Source organism: Musca domestica, unplaced genomic scaffold (genome assembly GCF_030504385.1).
Source record: "Musca domestica strain aabys unplaced genomic scaffold, Musca_domestica.polishedcontigs.V.1.1 1, whole genome shotgun sequence".
Lineage (NCBI taxonomy): Eukaryota > Metazoa > Arthropoda > Insecta > Diptera > Muscidae > Musca > Musca domestica.
The window spans coordinates 26,188,114-26,212,353 of record NW_026712114.1 but is presented as its reverse complement, the minus strand read 5'-3'; positions in this window follow the sequence as shown (position 1 = coordinate 26,212,353).

The following is a 24,240-nucleotide window of genomic DNA, read 5'->3' as shown; positions in this document are numbered from 1 at the left end:
ATCGGTTTAGATATAGCTAAAGCTGCCATACATATTGTTTATCCGATTTGTTGAATTTGTCCTGCACAGCCGTAATATGCACTCGGTAGTAACGATATTTAGAAAAATATATCAAATACAGCTCAGAAATACCTTTGCCAAATTTTATCGAGATTCAAATTTGGATATAGCTCCCATATACCTTTATCCGATATTATCCGGCCCCGCCCGACTTTAAGACTTTCCTTACTGGTTTTTGAATAACAAAAAATTATGGCGTTTGAAGGAGTTACTTGAAACGGATTTATTTAAAAACCAGTAAAAACAGCAACAAAGTCACACGCCATATTTTAATTTAATTAAATGAAAGCATAAAATGTCGGAAATAGCTCCAAATTTTTGAATAAGTTAAGATTTGTTCGAATTGGTCACCTTTGGCACGAATTATGGCCTTCACACAGCCAATGAAATTGTCACACGCTGCCCGAATGTTACTCTGCGGTGCTTAGACCCATTACCAGCAAAGCGCGTGCTTGAGCTGATCGACACTTTGGCATTTTTTACCGCCAACCTTGCTTTCCAAAATACTTCAGACACAATAGTCCAACGGATTGGTATCCGGATATTTTTGTGGCCATTGTACGGAAATGAAGGGAGGAACCTTATTTTGTAACCATTCTTGGGTGGCGCGTGCTGAGTGCGATTGTGCTGAGTCCTGGTCCTGGCGATGGTGCAATGTTTGCGTGCCCAAGGCTTTAATACACCCTCCATTTATTCTGACGCCACAGTCGATTAATACGAGCGGAGAGCGACCATCGGGCCCACACCATCACCATGGCCGGCGCTTGAGTTCTGGTGGCCAACCGAAGGTGGACATTTTCAGCTGACCCCTTTGGTAAGTAAAAACGTTTGTTTACAAACGGAGAAAACTAAATTCGTCAGTTCACCACTTTCGGCCAAGTGAAGAAACTCTTTAGCTTTTTTGAGTCTATTTTTATTCTGTTGCGGTGTTAGTTCTTGTACTCTATGAAATTTCAATGGCTTTACCCCGAGCTCATTTTTCAATATTTGCCGAATGGATTATTGCGAGCCATTTTTCGGCCACTGCGATGCGGGTTTCGAGCAAGTCGCTTCTTTACTTTTCGAACCATTTCTGCTGATGTTGCTGTTTTCTTCCGTCTACTTCCTTGACGTCTTATCACGGTAACGAGCGATGGTACGAGACACAAAAGATTTTTTCACATTTAAATGCTGGAGTGCTCTAACGATAGCCACTTGTAGTTTTCCAACCAAATATGAAGAAATCATACTATCACGCTTGAATTCCATTACGAATAACTTTTTTTTTTCTGGAAAATTCTCACCAAAATGCTTTTGTGCGCTTGTAAACAATATAATGAGCTGTCACTTGAATAATTTTAACAGCTGTCGGGCGAGTGGCTTAGGAATGACAGCAGTCAGAATTTGGTTGCAGTTTTTTTTATCTCAACCTGTATATTTCGACAGATTTCATAAATGTTATGCACCAAACATGATATATATGACCGATTCCAATGAAATTCAAATTGTGTGGCGGATTTTGATTACAATAATAAATTTGACAAATTAATAAGAAATTGGTTAAGAATTGGATGTAGCTCCCGTATATAGTCTCGGCCGATTTCACATATTTGATGCACAAAACACGGTAGTACATACAGTAATTTCAATGAAATATGGAAGATGTGACGGAATTTGGTGTAAAGTAAATTTTGTCAAATTATATTGAAATCGGTTTAGATTAAGATATGATTTTATTAAGAAGCATTGACCCACAAAGCCTTTGAAATGGTATTAAACTAACAGTAAAAAACTACACAACAATTTAATTGAGGATACGATTATTATGGGGTAGTAAGTTGCTACCTCGAATTCTTTAATTACCACAGAAATGCCACTCAACTTTAGAAAATTGCAGTTTCCTGTACGCTTGGCAGAAATCCGAAGGACAAACGCTTCGTGTATGCGGACTAAATTTGGCATGTTCCTGTTTTTCTCATGGTCAGCTGTTCCTGTCATCTTCACGCGTTGGTAGACCGAGCTATTTTTTTTAATTTTTTTATTTGTTTTCTTCTTTTTAAACCATCAAATAAATATTCGTATATAAAATTGTGAATGCATATAAAATGAAAAGGTTTAGCGAAGTGCACCGGGTTCAGCTATTATTTATAAATATCAACACAATTCCGTCCTTATCTCTATATATGACAGATAAAACTCTTATTACAATTTATTTTTTATTTCGTACTGCTCGTAATTGCTATATTTGGTAATAGTAAACATTTCGGCCAATTGCAGATTAAGTCTAATTTTTTTTGCATGTCACCTCTGCCGCACACACACTCCCACAACATTTTACATTTTAAATACATATTTCGAATTAAAATTTAAAAAGTTTCTCGTATTTGTCAATTAAAACAGAAATATTCTGCTTGGTTGAGCAGAACACATGGAATACTGTGCAACTAACCGACCAACTGACAGACGGGCGAACCACTTTGTTGAACTTTCCACATGCAGTGGCACTGGGCAAACATACTGTTCGTGACAGTAACATCGTAACAACGTAACGTGTAAAAGCAACAGCAACAGCAACAACAATTAAAACAAACCAACAAACAACGTTTACTACAAAAAAGAAATTTAATGGAAATGAAAAAAAAAACACTACCGAGCGACCGATTTACAAACCAAAAGTGGAGGGCGAAGATGAAGACGAACAGGCAAGAAGCACAATTTTAATTGCCAAGTTAAGCATCAAGTGTCTAAAGTGTGGGCAAGAAACGGCAAGCGAAGTTATATTCCACTTCTGTGGTCTTTTTGCAGCCTTTAACTGTGGCGAGTTTTTCTTCTTTTTTTATTTTTCCCGTTTGGGCATTTTGAAGAATTGGTTACGTTTTCTCAATTTTCCGTTTAAAATGTGTGTATGTGTATGTTTAAGCGATGGCAGGCTGACCACCATCACCACTTTGTGCTTTGTGTGTTCTTTTACGGAAAGGACATAACACTACTAATAACAAACGCTGCCTTCTCCTCCATCATCATCACCAACATCGTCGTTGACTTTGGTCTTGTTGTCAGCAAAAGCCAACAGCATGTGGTTGTTGATATGCCGGGTAGTCGAAAACTTTGTGCTTTTATACCCTAGTAAAATTTCACGTTCTAATTGAGTCTCAAATGCCGACAAGTGAAAAAAGTAAATTAAAATATTTATGTTATAATTAGCTGAAGATACTATGAGGAAATAGCGATTCAATTGTAGTTATCGATATATAATTTGTAGTTTAGACTTTCTACGAAAAATTAGGACGTGACCGGGGCCAGATAATATAATAACTTCTCTAAAATGTGAATATACCACATATATATGTACCCCACAAAGACTCAAAAATCTCTAAATGGAGTTCAAACTTCTCCCACAAAAGTTCAAAATTGTTATAATAATAACTCCCCTAAAATAATTAATGTCCGAGTTTTTTTTCGAATTTCACACATCCCAATATTTTTGTCCAAATTAGAATAGTGAAATAACTGACTGACCAAACGGGTGTAACTAGAATCGAGAAATTTTGCACGAGCGATAGTCTTGGTACGTAGGTCGGATTTGCCGACAGATGTATACCCCCAGTCATAGTACCCTCCACTATAGTATGGAGGGTATATTAAGTTTGTCATACCGTTTGTAGCACCACGAAATATACATTTTAGACTCTACAAAGTAGATATATTCTTGATCAGCATAATACTCTAGGTCGATTTAGCGATGTTCGTCCGTCTGTCTGTGGAAATCACTCTAGCTTCCGAGCCAATTGAAGTAGGTTGATAAAATTTTACTCAGATGGGTGTTTGGTCTACATGACTTATTTTGATGATTTTAGCAACATTATTCACCAAAATTGTTTCATATTTCGTATATGTGATTCGCTGCTGGTACTACTGTCTATGACAGAAACTTGAATATTCGGGTTCACGACTTCGTATGGCCGCATGTAATGGTACATCCCAATATTGAGTATTTAGATGATTTTAGCGACATCATTCATCGGAATTTATTCCAATTTCGTAATGGCAGCCTGTAACAAAAATTCGGCATGCTTTCCACGTCTTCGTATAGACCCCATATATATCGGCACCTCCCTATATTTGACATTTTGATGTTTTTTTTTTATATTATTCACCGGACTTTTTCAAGTTTACTCTTTGAATATTGTAATGGACCATATTGGGGTAACACCCTATATTCGGTATTTTTATGACTTTAACAGTATTTTTTAACGAAATTTTCTTAATATCCAAATTCCTTTCAAATTCAGAGTTCGGCCCAACCCAATTTACTGGTTTATTACTTGTCATACTTCTTTACTTGTTATACCATAAAAGAAAATCGGACATTTATATCCAACCTTATGCGAAACCATAATATCCATATTCATCTCATGTTTCTGGTTGAAAGAAATATTTAAATATAGAGAGTTGCAAAGAATCGCTGACTTGTTTAGCAAGTTATGACAGATACAAGTATTCAAAATTGTGACCCTTTATGGATGATGTACCAGAAGGGGCTCGCAGATATATATAATATTCACAACAGATCTTGTGTTAGCAAAAATGCTTGTGTGTGTGAAATTTGAAGAGAGTTGGATGCTTAAACCGCTTTCTTTGAGGATTTTGTTTTTTAAAATCTTGAATCTTATGTATGGGAGGTACCAGAAGAAATGGTCCGATCTCTACCATATTTATAACAGATCGTGTGCTACTACTATCTTTGTAACAGATCTTGTGTTGATGGTAGTATTGAGATGTGCCAAGTTTGAATGGAATCGGATGATAATTTCGCGTTTTATGAGCTTCATGTATACTCAAAATTTTGACACTTTGTGGGGAAGGTACCAGAAGGAGTGAACTGTATATCCCAATTTCATTTGAAGAGAACCGGATGCTTATTTCGGATTTTTGGATTTTTTTGATTATTCAAACTTTGAACCTTTGTGGGGGAGGAAGCAGAAGGAATGGACCGATTTCCACCATCTTTATAACAAATCTTGTGTTTGTGGAAGTATAGAGATGTGCCAAGTTTGAATGGAATGGGATATTAATTGCATGTTTTGTGAGCTTTATGAATATTCAAAATTTTGATCCTTTGTGGGGGAGGTACCAGAAGGAGTGGACCGATATATTCTATCTTCATACCAGACCTTGGGTAGATAAAAATATTGGGATGTGTGAAATTTGAAGAAATTGGGCTCTTACATCAAATTTTATAAGAATTGTAATTATTCAAAATTTTGAACCTTTGTGGGTGAGGTACTTGATGCAGTGGACCGATATTATTTTCGCACCTGACCTAGCATTGACGCAAATATTACAATTTGTTAAGTTGGGGCAAAATGTGTAGAAAATATATTTTTTGAAAATTTCGACCTTTTGTGGGGAAGGTACCAGAAGGAGTGTACCGATAATGCCCATATCCGAACTCGATCTATGTTTGACAAATATATTACGATGTACCAAGTTTGGACCAAATCGGATACTCCCTTGTAGACTTATTGTGCGCACCAGCCAGACAGACAGACGGACATCGTCAGATCGACTCCAAATGTCCTGAAACGGATTTGATCTAAAGAGACCTAGGGTCTCAAACCGTTATTTCGACTAGGCACGCTTTGACCATATCAAATGATATATGCCCTCTCTAGCCATATGGCTGAGGATATAAAAACATTAAATTCGACTGGGCCAAACTTACCTACCTTTGGGTAAAGAAAACAGTTTTATATAAAAGTATCTGAATTCAAATGTGTTTTACTATAACCTACAAATACCAGTAAGACCGTTTGGATAATGATGTTAAACTTTTCAAAAAACCATAAAGTAGGTAAGGCCGTTGTATGGGGACCATACGAAAACGGGAACCTCCATAAACAATTTTTTACTTCTAGGATTGTCATCTACAATATTTTCTTGAATACCAAATTTGAAACAATTTCGTGGGTATATGCGACTAGGATCATCTAAATATTGAGTATCGGTGGTTATCGTTATATGTGCGCTATAGGGAAACGTAGTGCTAGGCAAATCCGTAAAAAATGTGGCGAAAATCATCAAAATACCCAATATTAGGAGGTACAGTTATATTGCCATACCAAAACGTGGGCCTATATATACCATGTTATGACAGGAGCTAAAACCCATTATGAACTACAAATACTAATTTTTGGAAAAATTCGTGGAAAAATCCTGTAAAAATCATCAAAACACCGACTATCGGGAGGCACCGTTATATGGGGGCTATACCAAACGTGGACCTATATATACTATTTTCGCCACCGAAGCTGGAATCCATTATGAACTACAAATACCAATGTTTAGACAAATCCGTGGAAAATGTTGCAATAATCATCAAAATATCGAAAATCGGGAGGTACCGTTAAAATGGGGCAAAAATTATCAAAATACAGAATATGGGAAGTTACCGTTATATGGGGGCTATACATAAAAGTGGTTCTTTACATACAATATTTCGCCATCGAAGCTAGAACCCATTATGACATACAAGTACCAGTTTTTAGAGAAATCCGTGAAAAAATGTTGCGAAAGTCATCAAAATACCGAATATCGCTAGACACAATACAAATTGTTCTGCCAAATTTTTAAGCTCTACGTCAGATAATGTAGGCTGTATCGTGATTTCAGCAGACGGACAGACAGACTGACTTAGAATTTTATGCTGATTATGAACATATATACTTTATGGGGTCTACGACGAATACTTAGGGATGTTACAAATCGAAACACTAAATTAATATTATCTCCTTTTCAAGATGATGGGTATAAAAATGTTAAAACACCCGATACATGTTTAACACTGTTAAAACCTCCAACCCTTCCACGTAGCAATTCTAAAATATAATCTTTTCCATTCTACTTCCCATGTCTAATGTTTCTGTTTATCCACAAAAATTATCCAGACGACATTATTCCCCGGGCGAAGTTTGGCTTTAAACAGACTTTAATTTAGGAAATTTGCAACCCTTGAAAATTCTGAAGCGTTGACATACTCCTTCCCCGTCTTCCAAACTCATTTCAATTTTAGTCCTTCGCTGTACATTGAATTTCAATACCCACTCGAGTCTGTTTCCGTTTGCCAAGTTTACTAACCTTTCACCAGTAAATGTGTCTGTCAATCAAAAGCTGTTGGAGTTTTTTTCGTTTTTTTTTTGCTTTTTGCCAAAAAAATTCCTCCGTTTTTCATGGTTTCCTCTTGTTTGTATTTTTTGGGAAGTCACGTTTTTATGCGTGTTTTAGATTAAATGTATTATTTTTTCCAATTTTCAATATGAATTTTTACTCTCTCTCTCACCCGTCGTTTGTATTTGTATGAGTATTTAGTTGATGCTGGTCCTTTTTGAGTGTGCGGGTGTGTCTTTGAGTCCCACTGAATAAGTTTAATAAAATTGGTTAGGCATTTTTGTTTTGGGTTTTTTTTCCAATTCATATTGACTTTTTGTCGCTGTTGTTGTTATTTTGGTTATCGCCCTGGTTGTCGCGTGGCTCCGAAAAAAACGGCTTATTTACTGTTGCCTCTGTGAATAAATGATGAATGAATGAATGTTTTTGGTAGTGTTTATTTTTTGAATGGAGTCTGGTTGTTGGCATTGTTGCGTTCAAGTTTTGCCAATTTGGATAAGGTGAATATTTTTTTTTCAGCCACCATCAATTATTTTTCTGGATAAGTGGCGCAAATAATGAAATTTGATTTGGCTCTTAATGAATTTACGGGGTAACTGCCTAAAGAAGTTAATTCGAGAATATCTGACAAGGGTTTGAGTTAAGTTTAAAATAGAAGCCATATTGAATATTTTGGTAGCAATCAAGTTTAATAAGACTACTAATGAAAGGAATACAACTAAATTACGAAAGTATCCGAAGTATTATTGGTCTATAAAAATATGTCTTAACGTTGTGACATTTTTAAAAGGATAAAAATAAACTTTAAGTTAGGAGTTGAAAGATCCAATGACTGATGACCCACTTAGGGCCCAAGAGAGTTTTTGGGCGGAGTTTACCAATATAGTCAATCTCAATACAAGCATTTAATTGGAAAACAATATATAATGATGTCAAATATTTGAACCAACACGTCTACCGTTTTTAACAAGCCTTCTTTTTAAAATTTCCGGATAAAATTACCTAGAAATCCAAGAATTTTTTAATATTGAAAAAAATTAAGGTTATTCGTACATCCCTTGAGTATATGAAAATATATTTTATTTATTTATGTATTTACAGGGTGAGGTAAAAAAACTGCAACAAAGTCAAACGCCATAATTTCTACATTTTTTTAAATTTTATAAAATGAAAGCAAAAAATGTCGGAAATAGCATCAAATTTTAGAATAAGTTTAGATTTGTTTGAATTGGTCACCTTTGGCACGAAATATGGCATTCAAACGGCCAATAAAACCGTCACAATCTACCCGAATGTTGCTCTGCGGTATTTTGGCCCATTCCCGGCGAAGCGCTTGCTTGAGGTGATCGAAACTTTGGTATTTTTTAGTGCCAACCTTGCTTTCCAAGATACTCCAGAGACAACTGATTGGTATCCGGAAATTGTGGTGGCCCTTGTGCGCTGGAAATGAAGCGAGGAACCTCATTTTGTAACCATTCTTGGGTGGCACGAGCTGAGTGCGATGGTACTGAGTACTCTCTTTTGAGACTATTTTCTTTCTGTTGCGGTGTAAGTTCTTGCACTTTTTGGAATTTCAATTGCTTTACCCCAAGCTCATTTTTCAATATTTGCCGAATGGAAAATTGCGATATGTTCAGCTCACGAGCCACTGCAAAGCGGGTTTCGATCAAGTCGCATCTTTACTTTTCGAACCATTTCTGCTGATGTTGCTGTTTTCTTCCGTCCACTTTAAATGCTGAAGTGCTCTAATGATAGTCACTTGTGATTTTCCAGCCAAATGTAAAGAAATCACACTATCACGCTTGAATTCCATCACGAAAAACTTCTTTTTTCTGGAAAATTCTCACCAAAATGCTTTCGTACGCTTGTAAACAATATAATGAGCTGTCACTGGAATAATTTTAATAGCTGTTGGTCACTAGATCTCAAGCGCCTCCGCTCGTATTAATCGACTGTCTCATCATAATAAATGCCTAATATTATCGCGAAAATGTTCTGGAGGGTGTATCAAAGCCTTGGGCACGCAAACATTTTGACAGCAGACCTTGGAAATTCCGACAGGACTCAGCACCATCGAACTCAGCACGCGCCACCCAAGAATGGTTACAAAATGAGGTTCCTCGCTTCATTTCCAGGGCACAAAGGCCACCAAAATCTCCGGATACCAATGGGTTGGACTATTGTGTCTGGAATATTTTGGAAAGCAAGGTTGGCCCTAAAAAATACCAATGTGTCGAATACCTCAAGCAAGCGCATCGCCGGGAATGGGCCAAAAAACCGCAAAACTACATTCGGGCAGCGTGTGACGGTTCCATTGGCCGTTTGAAGACCATAACTCGTGCCAAAGGTGACCGATTTGAAAAAAGCTAAACTTATTCTAAAATTTGATGCAATTTGCGTTTGACTTTGTTGCAGTTTTTTTGTCTCACCCTGTGTGCTTTCCTATGTGGGAAACCAATATTTCGAGGTGTTACATAATTTTTGGCCCAATTAAACTTATAATACCTCCAACTCATAGTGTTGTAGCACATTATAAAAATTATGGCATTTGACTTTGTTGCATTTTTTTATCTCACCCTGTAAATATATTTGAATGGAAATACTAATTTATTTTAGAATTTTGTTTGACCACATTAAAATAATTGGAGGAGCAGTGCTTGTTTAGTGTCTATCCATATTCCTGATCTTTGCATTCAAAATACGTTGCTTTTTCTGCTCGTCTGATCCTTTTATTCCTATTTTGTTTCCTAAGGTCAGTACTGATTTAAGGCATTTTACAGGCTTTAATTACCCTTTATCCTTTTTCCCATCCTCCACTAATTTAGTTTTACTGGCTCTTAAGGTATGAGTTTTTTATAAAGAATCTAACAGTACCTGAAATCTTATCACTTAAAAGTATTAATGGAAAGTGTTGATTTTCTCTTTTCTTTTCTTAAACCTCCATTGCTATATTAATTTTAGAAGTCTTTCTCCATCGATGGAAATGACAACACGCTTTTCCCGTCTTAATATCCTTCAGATTTAATAGTTTTACAGAAGTTTATTTCACATTAATTTTCCATGAAAAAAGTATTTGAAAAATATTTATATGTTGTGGCAACTGCTGGCCTGTCTTTAATTATACCCTCAGCCATATGGCTACAGGGGGTATATATCATTTGATACGGTCAAAACGTGCATAGTAGAAATAACGGTTTTAGACCCTAGGTCTCTTTGGACCAAATCCGTTTCAGGACATTTGGAGTCGATCTAGCGATGTCCGTCCATCTGTCTGTCTGTCTGGCTGGTGGGCACGATAACTCTCGTCGGAGATGGGCAATTCGAAATTTTCCAAAAATATATTTTCTGCACAGAAAGAGAAATAATGATCCGATTTTGCTCCAACTTTGCGAATCCTAATATTTTTCTCAGTGTTAGGTCAAGTGTGAAAATGGGCAATACCGGTCCACTCTATCAAATACCTCCTCTACAAAGGGTCAAAATTTTGAATAATAACAACTCTTATAAAATGTGAAGTAAGAGTCCGATAGTCTCCAAATTTCACACAATATTTTTATTAACCCAAGGTCTGGTGTGAAGGTGGAATACATCGGTCCACTCCTTCTGGTACCTCCCCCACAAAAGGTCGAAGTTTTCAAAAATATATTTTTTCTGCACAGAAAGAGAAAGGATGATCTGATTTTGCTCGAACTTTGCGAACCCTAAGTGCTAAGTCAGGTGCCAAAATGGACAATATCGGTCCACTCCATCAAGTACCTCCACCACAAAGGGTCAAAATTTTGAATAATTATAACTCTTATAAAATATGATATAAGGATCCAAACTTCTTAAAATTTCACACATCCCAATATTTCTATAAACCCAAGATCTGGTGTTAAGATGGAATATATCGGTCCACTCCTTCTTGTACCTCCCCCACTATGCCTATGCCCAAATATTTCTCTCAATAAGAAGCCTGATATGAATATGAAATTTATCGGAATTTATGATTTCGCATAATATTGGATATAAATATCATTTCTTGTAATTTTGCCCAATATAAAAATGGAATATTTCGGTAGACTATATCTGGTACATCACGCACATTTTAACAATTTCTTAAATTATTATATTTTTTATATAAGGTGATGGTGTAAGTCGATATAATCCATACCAGGAACGACGCAATATTTATATCATATTTTTGGGTCCGATACGAAATGGACAATATTGACCCATTCATTCGGAACCTGCTGCATAGAGGGTCAAACCTTTAAATAATCGTAACCCTAGCCAAAATATATTTAAATAATCTTACGTAGGCTGAGGGTATATATCTGTCGGCAATACCGACTGATACTTTTTAACTTGTTTACTTATTCATTTAACGAAATTAATTGAAAAAGTCCTGACCCTTTCGTTGATGAAAATTGCAACATAATTCCATAGAACACACAGAAAATTCCGCCTTTTTTTACCACTTGCCATGTATCCAACCAACCCACACATATGGTTACTTATATTAATATTGTTCATTAAAAACAACAACAATTTATGTCACCGCATAAACCACAGCAACTTTCTAAATGAGCAAAGTTATGGCCCGTAAACATTTTGGTAATCACCAAGTCAGCCCCACTGACGCTGCTGTCGTCTGTTGTTGTCAACCACAAATTACGGCTCCTTACAAGGAGATGTCCGTTACATGGACTCATTAAAAACATAAATCGCAACTAATTAAAATAAAACTTAATTGCTGTAACTGCTGCAGATGCCATTGCTGCTGAAGTAGCTTCTATTGTTGGTATTGTTGTTATTGTCGTCGTTTGGACTGTTACTGATTTTGCCACTTGTAATGCAGCGACAACTTGCCAAGAGTTGTCAGTTACAATCATTTGGAGAGAAAATTATTTATTATTCGAACATTCGCTCGCCCCCATCGTCACCAACATAATCAACGCTTTCCAGTGGTTGTCCTCGCCCTCTTAGCGAGCTGCAGCGACGCATAGATAAGTTAGGACGCGACCAAAAACACAAAAACCATCAAACCGCACGTAGATGAATGCACCAATGTCGTCTGGTAGTTTTGTGAGAGGACAGAAAAAAAAAACAACAGAAAAAGCGGGAAAAGTCAGGAACAAAGTTGCAGCATACAACTTCCAGTCACAAGCATTGACACGCAGCACACCAATACCCTGGTGCCCACGGTGGTTGGCCAGGACACAAGCATTCCTGAAACATAAGTTTATGTCTGGCTAAATAAAAACCCCAAAATGACAAAAGAGTACAATAATGGAGTAGATCCACCAAAAACCCGGAAACCTCCCACCCATCTATTTGCCATATTCAGCTATGTGGCACACACACACACACACGACCTAACCCACCTCACCTAACTTGACAATAAGTAACCGAATAAAATTGTAAAGATAACTGTGGACAAATAACAACAACAGCACATAATTTGTCCGAAAAGTAAAAAAAGTAAAAAAACACAAGCTGAAAGTAGAAAGGTCGTTTTCGCCTGCTGGCAAAGATGGATAAAAACGGATCCTTAATTAATTGAATAAAAACTGCCATAAGCTGTACCACAAATTTACGTGGAATGATAACGACGAGAACACGAAGAAAAAGAAGTTTGAATTGTTGTAGCAGCATTAGATGCCAGTCCGAGTATTTGACCGACTATTTGACAATGACTAATGAAAGCGCCGAACTGGAATGAAGATGTAACATTAACGTTTGCAGGGCAACTATTTTTAAGTTGTTTGGGAGAAAAGAAAGTGAAAAAAAGAAACAAAACAATCGTGACAATATGTTTGCAAGCGTTTCTAATGAGATGTCCGTTCGTAGTGTGAGAAGCAGATAAGGAAAAGAAAAATTACGATTTTCTTTTTCAATAAATGAGTATATATATTTTTTACTAGAGTCAAATTATGACAGAATAGAACAAATGATGATATCATCGATATAATAAGAGTTACTATAACTTTTCACCCATTTCGCTCCTCTGTTCGATTTTTCGAACAGCAAAAATACCCTTTTTCAAAAAAAAAAAAAAAAAAATAATAATAATAATAATAATAACAATATATGAATATGGTAAATATTTTAAACAAGTTTTCCAGTATTTAGTAAGAGTAATTTGTCAGAAATCTCTAATTTTTAGGTACTTTAATTTGGAAATTAATTTCAAAAATAAAAATAAATGAGAAACTAACGATAAGGAATTATTGCCAATGCAGGGATTGCCAATGGATGAAAAACCTGCAACCAAATTCAGACTGCTGTCATTTCTAAGCCACTCGTCCGACAGCTGTTAAAATTATTCCAGTAACAGCTCATTATATTGTTTTCAAGCGTACAAAAGCATTTTGGTGAGAATTTTCCAGAAAAAAAATTGCTCGTGATGGAATTCAAGCGTCATAGTGTGATTTGTTTATATTTGGCTGGAAAACAGCAAGTGGCTATCGTTAGAGTACTCCAGCATTTAAATGTGAATATATCTTTTATGTCTCGTACCATCGCTCGTTGCCCGACGTCAAGGAAGTGGACGGAAGAAAACAGCAATATCAGCAGAAATGGTTCGAAAAGTAAAAAAGCGACTTGATCGAAACCCGCGTCGCAGTGGTCGAAAAATGACTCATGAGCTGAACATATTGCAATATTCGGCAAATGTCGAAAAATGAACTCTGGGTAAAGCCATTGACATTTCAAAAAGTGCACGAACTTACACCGCAACTGAAAGAAAAAAGACTCAAAAGAGCTAAAGAGTTGCTTCGCTTGTCCGAAAGTGGTGAACTGCCGAATTTGGTTTTCTCCGATCAGAAAACATTCGTTGTCCAGCAGTTTGTAAACAAACAAAATAATCGTGTTTACTTGCCAAAGAGGTCAGCTGAAAATGTACACCTTAGGTTGGCCACCAGAACTCAAGCGCCGGCCATGGTGATGGTGTGGCCGCCATAACAGCCGATGGTCAATTTCCGCTCGTATTAATCGATGGCATCAGAATAAAAGCCAAATATTATCGCGAAAATACTCTGGAGGGTGTATGGAATCCTTGGGCATGCAAACATTTTGGCCCAGACCTTGGACATTCCAACAGGACTCAGCACCAGTGTGTTGGGGCTATTTCGGTATATATATCTCTATGAAAAGACTACTGTCGGAAAATATTCTCCCCCATCGGTCCCTTGCTGTCTTCCACACTTTTTACCGGTCTAACTCATTATATGGCAATGCGAAAAGAAATGTAAAAAAGCAGATTTTATACACCCATCCAAGAAACTCGAAAAATTAAAAAAAAATTCTTCGGAAAATACCGCGCTAATGAAAACCGTTATATGGGGGCTATATGGAAACGTGGTCCTGCATAAGAAATTTGTGTCATAGGTTGTAGTAACTGTTCTGAACTTTATATACGACAATTGAAACAATTCCAGTGAATAACATCGCAAAAATCATCAACATGTCGAATATGGGGAGGTGCCGTTATATGGGGGATATACGATATCGTGGACCTAAGTAGACAATTCTCTTTTAGGGTGTAATGTATTTACAATAAACTTCTTGTGAGAATTTTCAGACAGTTCCATTGGAAGAAGTGGCTAATATCATCAAAATACCGAATATCAGGCGTACTTTTATATGGGACCTATACAATATCGTGGACCTATATATACAATTATTTTCTGGGGGATAAAGTACTCACAAGGAACTCCTTGTGTAAATTTTCAATTGAAAAATGTGGCTAAAATCATCAAAATACCGAATGTCGGGGGTCCCGTTTTATGGGGGATATACTATATCGTGGACCTATATAGACAATTCTCTTTCAGGGGAAGTACTCATAACGAACTCCTTGTGCAGAATTTCATAAAGAACTCCTTGTGCAGAATTTCAGACAATTCCATTGAAAAATGTGTCTAAAATCATAGAAATACTGAATATCGGGGGGTACCGTTATATGGGGGCTATACGATATCGAGAACCGATAAGTAATTGGTAGCATGATTACAACAGACGGACGGACTTTTACGCTGATCAAGAATATATATATATACTTAGCTGGGTCTAAAATTATTATTTCGATGAGTTACAAACGGAATGACGATCTTAATATACCCTCCTTACTATGTATAAAAAGTCTGATTAAATGTAATTATGATTCTAGGCAATATTAATTATCGCCCCAAATTACAACAGAGTCTGATATCGTTGAATCGAATAAGATTTTGTTCTTTTCAAGAATATATATTCTATCTCAGGTCTCCGATGAGTATTTTGGACGTTGCTAGCGAAATGACAATCTCATGGTGAAAGATTCAACAGATTTTCGCAGACTTACAATTGCAAAAACTGCATTCGTATTTTTAAAAGATTTGGCTACTACATTTTGGTCATTGGTGTTTTTAGAACGTTTCAAGTTTTTGGATGACCTTGGGAAGTAATTCTAGTTTTGGAAATTTTTTAACTATTAAGCGTAAGTTGACTTTAGATTACCAATTAAAATTTGCAAGAAAAAATGGGGAAATATAAATCCAGAGGTTAAGAAATAATAAAAAAATTATTAGCCGGAGTCGGTGTCGGGGTCGGACCCGGATTTGACACAAGCTGATTTCACAAATGTAGGTTACTATAAAGCCGGAAGATAAATCAAGGCTTATGCACCCAGGCAAATACAAAAAAAAAAATTGTTTAAAAAAATAATAAAAACATGTTAGAAATATTGAACTCTTCCGTTTTGTGAACAAACTCATAATGGTAAAATGGCATCATGCTTGGCATCTGGTTGGTTGTACAATCGACACATGTTCCTCAATACATATTGCACAATTTATACAAACCCACAATTCAATTCTTTGTTAGAAAATTTCACAAACTAAAAAAATCAAAAGTATTTTCTTCGATATGAGTTTCTTGTTCTGACACCAGCAACCATTTTAGAAATATGTAACCCTTGAGCGAATAAATTGTTGTAACAAATACTCATATTTTAACTGAGCAAGCATTTTGGTTTGCAAAAATTTCATAAATGTTTCACTTGCTCCCTTTTCTGAGTTTTTTCTTTTCTCCATTTCTCCTCCATTGGACAAAATCCTATTTACGCATTTTCTACACTTTGGGAACATTCTTGCGAATGTTATTTGTCAAAAGTCCATCGAACATTCTGTGCCGTTGAAAGCAACAGAAAGAAAGTACAACTTTTGACTGTTGTGTTGCGATTTTCTTTCGCTTTCCTGCTTTAGCTCTGACTTCAGTTTTTTGTTGTTAACAACAGTAACAACAAAGTAAGCAACAAAGTTGTGAACAATTCTTTTGACACTCAATGTTACAAACATAATTTATATAAAATTTTCATTTTTGTGCTGAAGTGGAGAGGAGAAGTTTTCGTTGGCGACCAAGTACCAAATATGTATGTTTATGTGTGTGTGTGTATATATACGTGAGTATGCAACGAAGTAACGACAACGCTGCTGAGTCAACTGACTGACGATAGAACAAAAAAAGTTTTTTTTTCAAAACTCAACAATGCTTGAATAGCTTGGTGATATGTGAAGTATAACGAAAACAAAATGAAAATGCACTCACCGTATGAAATATTTTGAAACATTTTAAACATTGTTTAAATGAGTTTTAATTTAAGTTTTTCATTAATATGCTTTTTTTTTTTCAAACTTGTCAAAATAATTAATTTCAATAATGTAATGTAAATTTATTAAAAACGCATTTAAGTATTAATTTTGAAAACAAGAAAGTCTGGAAAGGAAAGTTTTTCGCAAGTGGGAAATTATTGAATTCCTATAGTGTTCTGATTTGCCTTTGCTTTATGAAGAAGGTATTTTATTATTTTTATCGCAAAAATGTCCTACAACAAACGATGTAAAGGTTGTAACGTTGCTCATAAAAATTAAAAAAAAAACTACCAAAATGTCAACATATATAAACCTATATTTTATTATAAATATATATAAAAATAATAAATATAAGTTAGGATACTTATAACTTTAGAAGAGCTTTAATGAAATGACTGAAAATTCGTGAAGTGGTAGCTTAGAGCCAAGATAATTCTTGAATTTGGATGAAGGTCGCTGATGGGGCATAGGAGTAGTAACAAGTAAAAAAACATTGAGTTCGGCCGGGCCTTCCTCCACCTTAGGGTAATGGAAACATTAGAACCAATTATGACCCACAAATACCAATTTTTAGACATATTAGTGGGAATTCAAAATACCGAATATCGGGAGATACCGTTTATGGGGCTATACCAAAACGTGGACATATACATGAAATGTTTCGCCACACGAACTAGGACCCATTATGACCTACAAATACCAATTCTCAGACATATCCGTGAAAATGTGGCAAAAATCATCAAAATACCGAATATCGGGAGGTACCGTTATATGGACTTATGCATGCAATGTTTCGCCATCGGAGCTAGAACCCACTATGACCAACAAATACCAATTTTTTTTCGAATACATGAAAAAATGAGGCAAAAATCATCAAAATACCGAATATCGGAAGGTACCGTTATATGGGGACTATACCCAAACGTGGACCGATATATGTCATTTTCAATACTAACCATCCTAGACACAATAAAAATTATTCTGCTAAATTTTGACGCTCTACGTCAAATAATGTGGCCTGTATCGTGATTTCAAACGACAGACGGACATGGTTAAATCGACTTAGAATTTTATGCTGATTATGAATATATATAGATTATGGGGTCTACGACGAATATTTAGACATGTTACAAACGGAATGACAAAGTTAATATACCCTCCTTTCCAAGGTGGAGGGTATAAAAAGCACTATATTTGATATTATTTGAACGGATAAAGGTAAAATGTAGGATTGATATAAGGAGGCAGTTTTTTAAATGTGTACTAATTGTAAGGACTGTACTAAATGGTACTTAATTTGGTATAAATTGGATTTGGGCATTCGGGACACTATTATTGAGTACAGTTGAAATTTGAAGGTGGTTTTGGAAATATGTACCAAAAAGTTCGAAAAAGTATTAAATTTGCTATATGAGAAAGGAATAGAGCTCGTAATCTGAAACATGGTAGTAGGGCGACTTTTTGTGAGGTTGGGTTGATATATCAAGGGGAATTTGAAAAACGAGAAGCAGTACGAGAAGCACTAAACTGTACCCAACATGGTGTTTAGGGAAGCGATAGAGCTGGAAATTTTGGAATGAGTGTCTTTGATGTTGTGTAGGGTTGGTGGACAAAAATGTAGCAAAAATGAACTAGATTTGGAAAAAAGGTAAGGTAAGAAATTTAGTAAGAAAACCAAGTTCAGAACGTTTAGAAAGCGTTGATATAACGAGGGATTTTGGACACAAACTTTTCTTACCCAAGTGACGAAATCGTGAGCTTACGATCTGGTCACTTGGGTAAAAAAATGTTTTTTGTCATAGAAGTTATTTTTAAAATAACTCCAGGGAAAAATATCCCAGACAAAAACAAGGGAACTGATGAGGATTGGTGGCTCTTACAGAAACCTAGGTATTACCTTTCTTACCCCCTCGTAAACATTACCATCGTTCTCCACTAATAAACAAACGTTGTTTTTATAAAAAAAAAAAAAACAACAATAAACGGAAGCCTGACCATTTTGCAACAACATTTTTCTGAATTCAAATCTTAGATTGTTTAACAAATGTTTTCAAGGACTTTCTGATTTCAATAGTGGTTTTTCTAAAAAAATATTTTTTAATAACTTTCTGACTTCATGATGTCCTGACTTCAAACCGTTGATTTTTTAAAAAAAAAATTAAAAAAAAAAAAAAAAAAATAATAATAATAATAATAATAATAATAATAATAATAATAATAATAATAATAATAATAATAATAATAATAATAATAATAATAATAACAATAATAATAATAATACTAATAATAATAATATTACAAATAATAGTTTACAAATATTTTTCAATGATTTCCTGGCTAAGAATTGTGGATATTTAAAAAAATATTTTGCAAAGACTCTCTGACTTCAAATCATCCTGGTCAAAAATCTTGGCCTTTATTCAAATATTTTTTAAGGATCTTTTGTTAAAACCGTGTTTTGTTTAATATATTTTGTTTAATATATTTTTTTTTATTTAGGATCTCTCATTTCAAGAAATTTTTGTATTTTAAAAACAGTTTTTCGAGAACTGTCTAATATTTCTTAAGGTCTTACAATTCGTTGATTTTTTTTAATATTTCAATGAGAGACTTCCTGGGCGCAATTCGTCGACGAATCGTGGATTTTTTTGAAAATATTCTTCTTTCTGAATATAAAAAAAAAAAAAAAAAAAAAAAAAATAGGCCTTTTTGGTGAAGGGTTTTTTCAATATTTTATTAGGACATAAAAGTTAAAATTTATCCAATTTTCAATAACTTTTTCGACAAGAAAAGTGGTTTTATGGTGGACCTTTTGTAAATTTTGTTTTTATAAATTGTTTTATTTTCACAAAAAAAAAAATTAAAAAAAAAATTATTAGGATATCAAGGCTATACAAAATTTTTTCAAGGAACTCTAAGACTATAAATTGCGATTTTTTTACAACAATTGTTCCTGGGCGTAATTAAATATTTGGCCTTTCCGATTTTTTTTTTTTTTGAAGTATTTTTGTGAAACTTTCTTGGTTATCAAGGCTATATAAATAACAGGGATGTTTTTTTTACCCTCAGCCATGTGGCTACAGAGGATAGCCTTATCGATCGGTTTTCAGGACATTTGTAGGTGATCTAGCGGTATCCGTTCGTCCGTCTGTCTATCTAGGTGGTGCGCACGATAACTCTCGAGTTTGTATACGATTTGATTTAAACCTGGTACATCGTAACATTATTATGAAACTTAGATCGAGTTTAGCCATTCCTTCTGGCCCATCCCACAATGTTAAAAAAAATCAAAATTTTGAAAAATTATAACCATTATAACATGCGTAATAAGTCTATGATATACCTCAAATTTCGTGTAAATCGATTTTTTTTATTTTTTTTTAATATGAAATATGAAATATTTTCAAAGAAAAGAATGTACACTTTGTAATATTTATAACAGACTTAGGTCAGGTTAATGGACCATATTGGGCCAATCCCTTGGTACATCCTTCATAAAGGGTCAACATTTCCAATAATCATAACGCAAGTCAAAACCCACTGATAGTTTTAGCTTGTTCTAATTTTTTGGAATATTTTTGGACAGAAAATCTGGAGATTCATTGATTTTTTATTCTTTCAGTTCTTTTATCAAGCACTTTAAATTTTTCGCGCATTTTATAAAACTAAAAAATATTGTAGATTTATTTAATATTTATTGAAAGACTTTATTACAAAATCCTATATTTTTCTACAATTCTTATTTAAATTTTGTTGATTTTTTGAAATATTTTTTCTAGGATATTTTTTATGAAATTCCTAAAAAAAAACTATAAATTTTTGTACATACCTTTATGACTGGAATTTATGGAGTATTAAAACAATTAAAAAACTTCCTGGCAAATGCATGACGAACACGAACAGTATATATTATCCCAGTATCTTTAGTCTTTAAAAACATTTTTTATTCAGATGGCATTTTATTCAAGAACTCAAGCCATGAAATTGCCAATTTTTTCAGAGTATTTCGGATCTGATGTAATCCTACAATTTCGTTCACCAACGCATATAGGCCAAAGAAATCTTTCTGACGGCCAAGCGACTGACATCTTCCAAATTTTGTCTTTCCCAATTCAATTATTTATATTTCATATAAGCCATTTAGTTTTTATCTTACCTTTAACTAACAATTGTTATTATTTCGATTCTTCATAAAAATACCAATTCACTGAATTGAGCGATGTAATATCCATTTATAATAACGTAAAACCACAAAATGTTCCAAATCCAATTGCAGAAACCCCAGCAGGCCATTTGTTCCCTTCTTCATTTTTTATGTGCTTTTTGTTATTGACAAAGCATGATTGCAATAGAATTGATTCTATATTCATTTATCCTAATCTCCTTTCACTTTTTTATGATACCAAATTTTATGACTCTTCTGGGTGGGGCTATGGTGGTGGGGGACTCTCACATATGTATGTACAATGTACTGCTACAAATCATCTACTAAATGTTCAAACAATTCGCTGTCCATCGCAAAGAAACGAAAAACCAATGGATTCAGGATGATCACATAATATTTACCAAAAAAAAAAAAAAAAAAAACTGCAATCGAAGTAAAATGGACCAAATGAAAAATCACAAAGTCAACTGGCTGACATTAGTCAACCATCAATATTTGATATATTTGTATTGAGAACAATCCACTTCACTGTTTTGTGTTTTTTTTTTTTTTATTTTGTGTTCGGTCTCAAATGCCAATCGAAGTGGAAGTGAAATAAAGAAACATTAAGATGCCAAAATAGGACAATGGCAACAAAAGGACATTATTTACACAAAGCAAAAACAAAAAATCTGAAAAAAACGAAGCATAATGTCTAAAATGAAATGAAACGAATCGACAGAGAAAAACAAAATGTCAAAACAGCATTGTTTACGATACCAATAGTCAATTACGATGAAAAACGTTATATTCTTGTTTTTTTATGAGGTTCGGGTTGAGGAGTGGTTATTCGCAATGGAAGGGGGTCAAAACATAGAAAAGGAAAATGAAAATTAAATAAATTTAAATTATGTTCCGAAAATAAAGGGTGAGCTGTCTAGCTGTTGCTTTTCCAGTTGATTAGCTATTTCAAAGATTAAAAATTTTATATCTTCGCTTGTTAAAACATCTATGAAACTGACCTACTCATCAACTCAAAAATAGCTTAAGCTAAAATTTTAAAATTTGTCATAAGGGTCTCTGGTGGAGTGAAGAGTTGAATTAAGCCGGTATTTTGGATATTTGAACTTTAATGGAAACGTACTAGTAGTTTCTCATTGCGTGCTGTGTTGTGAAATAAGTTGAGATTTCAAAAACTGTGTACTTTGTACTTTTAAGATATTAAATCAGCATTATAATTAATTATGGGAAGAGGCAAAAATTATATATTTTTTTCAAAATTTTAAACTTGTGGGCCGTATGGTGAAATAATTGAATTTTTACTTTAAAAGCATAACAATTGGAAATTTTGAACGTTGACTGAGATAAGGTGTCATTTTGAATATTCCTTCTTTACGAAAATGACCAGGTATTGTTATTGAGCTTCAGTTAGAGATATAATTGTAAATTTGTATGAAGACTAAACACTATGTGTTTGAGATATTATAAGTTTGATATCGGTTTTCCACATAGGAAAGTATATGTGGAACTTCCTATCTCGCCGAGCTGAGTTGATCTAGCTATGTATGTCCGTCCATCCATGTTAATTTGTAATCACTCTACAGGTCGCAATTATGGCCCGATCCTCACGAAATTGAAAATGGAGGTGGGGCTAGGGCCAGAATAGAACCCTATTGCTTTTGGAGAAGATCGCATAATATTTAGGTGTTGAAATGTAAAAAAAACTGAAAAATATCCCTATTTTGCAGTTGCTCTACAGGTCGCAATTATAAATCAATCGAAGTGGAAGTTAGAATGGGGCTAGAGCTTAGTAATGGGCAGAAAGAAGCGTTCCAAATTGGATTGTGTTAAATTGATTTGTGTTAAATAAAAGTCAAATTTTCTATTAAACCGCGAATATTTTTAATCCCGGCGAAATCACAAATAGACGAACAGGTCAGTTCTGGCCGTTATGTAGATGCCGATAGTAAATATATCGGATATATATAGCGAAATATACACCATTTGTATATACAAAGGGAGGGGATGTTAGCTAGAATGATTATATCTCAAGAATGTCTTCACCGATTTTGACAAATTTTGTCAATTAAGAATGCCTTCTTGGCATAAAAGAGTAAAATCTAAAAAATCGCATAAAAAGATGCCAATAATGATGTTAATATAAATTTTGTGGTATTTTGTGATATATTTTATTTTTTTTTTCATATTTTTTATCGCATGCGATTATTTCAATTTGACTTATTATATTGAGGTGTACATTTTGTAATATATTTTCAACTTACAACACAGGTTGAGATTATTAATAGGCCAGGCCTATTATTTTTAGAGATATCCGCAATATATTTAGGGGTTGAAAAGGACCAACAACCAAAAATGTTGCTGATTTTGCAGTCGTTATAAAGGTCAAAAATAGAAACCAAAGGACACGAAAACTAGCATGAAGTTAGAGTTAAGGACAACGGGTAGAATGGGCCACTACTTTTTTGTGAAAAAAATTCCAAAAATTTCCATTCTGCAGAAACGCTGAAAATAACTTGCAGGCGAAATTCAAAATACATAAAAGGCGAACTTCTGGCTTTTTATGCTAATTTCATTGACGAATATATATATATCGTAGACAAGCAGATCATATAAATTAGACTAAATTTGGAGCTGATAGCAAAACATTTCAGGGGTTCAAATGAACCAAAAACCGAAAAATTTTCCTGGTCACACCATTGAAACCAATCGACACTGAATTTTGCATTAGAAGAAAGTTAAGAACAGGGAAGAAGTCTAGCATTTTGGATGACCATTGGATTATATTTAGCTGTAAAATTGGATGGCGTAAATATTGGCAAATACCCCTGGGCAGTGCTCTATGACATATTTTCAAAAGCGAAATTTTTCAAAATGGATTTGGACATAAGTGGGCTTCTAACATATTGCAGTCTTGTAGGGTATCACATGGTCGGCCCCGCATGACTTTTTGAATATTCAGACTTTGTGTATTTTTATTGTAGAATATTATAACTAATCAATGTGTAAAATGTTTAAATTGTACGATCTCGATCGAGTTTTAAAACATATTAAAGAAGAAAGGAACAAAAGACACCTTTGGTCACTCCACCATGAAGGCTTAAGCTGGAAATAATCAGTTATACAGGGTTGCCCATATTCGACGGACCTTTGGGCCCATTCAAATCGACGAGGATTGTCCGCAGGCAACATTCTTTGCGTCAATGTTGAATGTAAATTTCAGAGCGCTCGCGTGGCGTGTATTGGTTCATGGTAAAA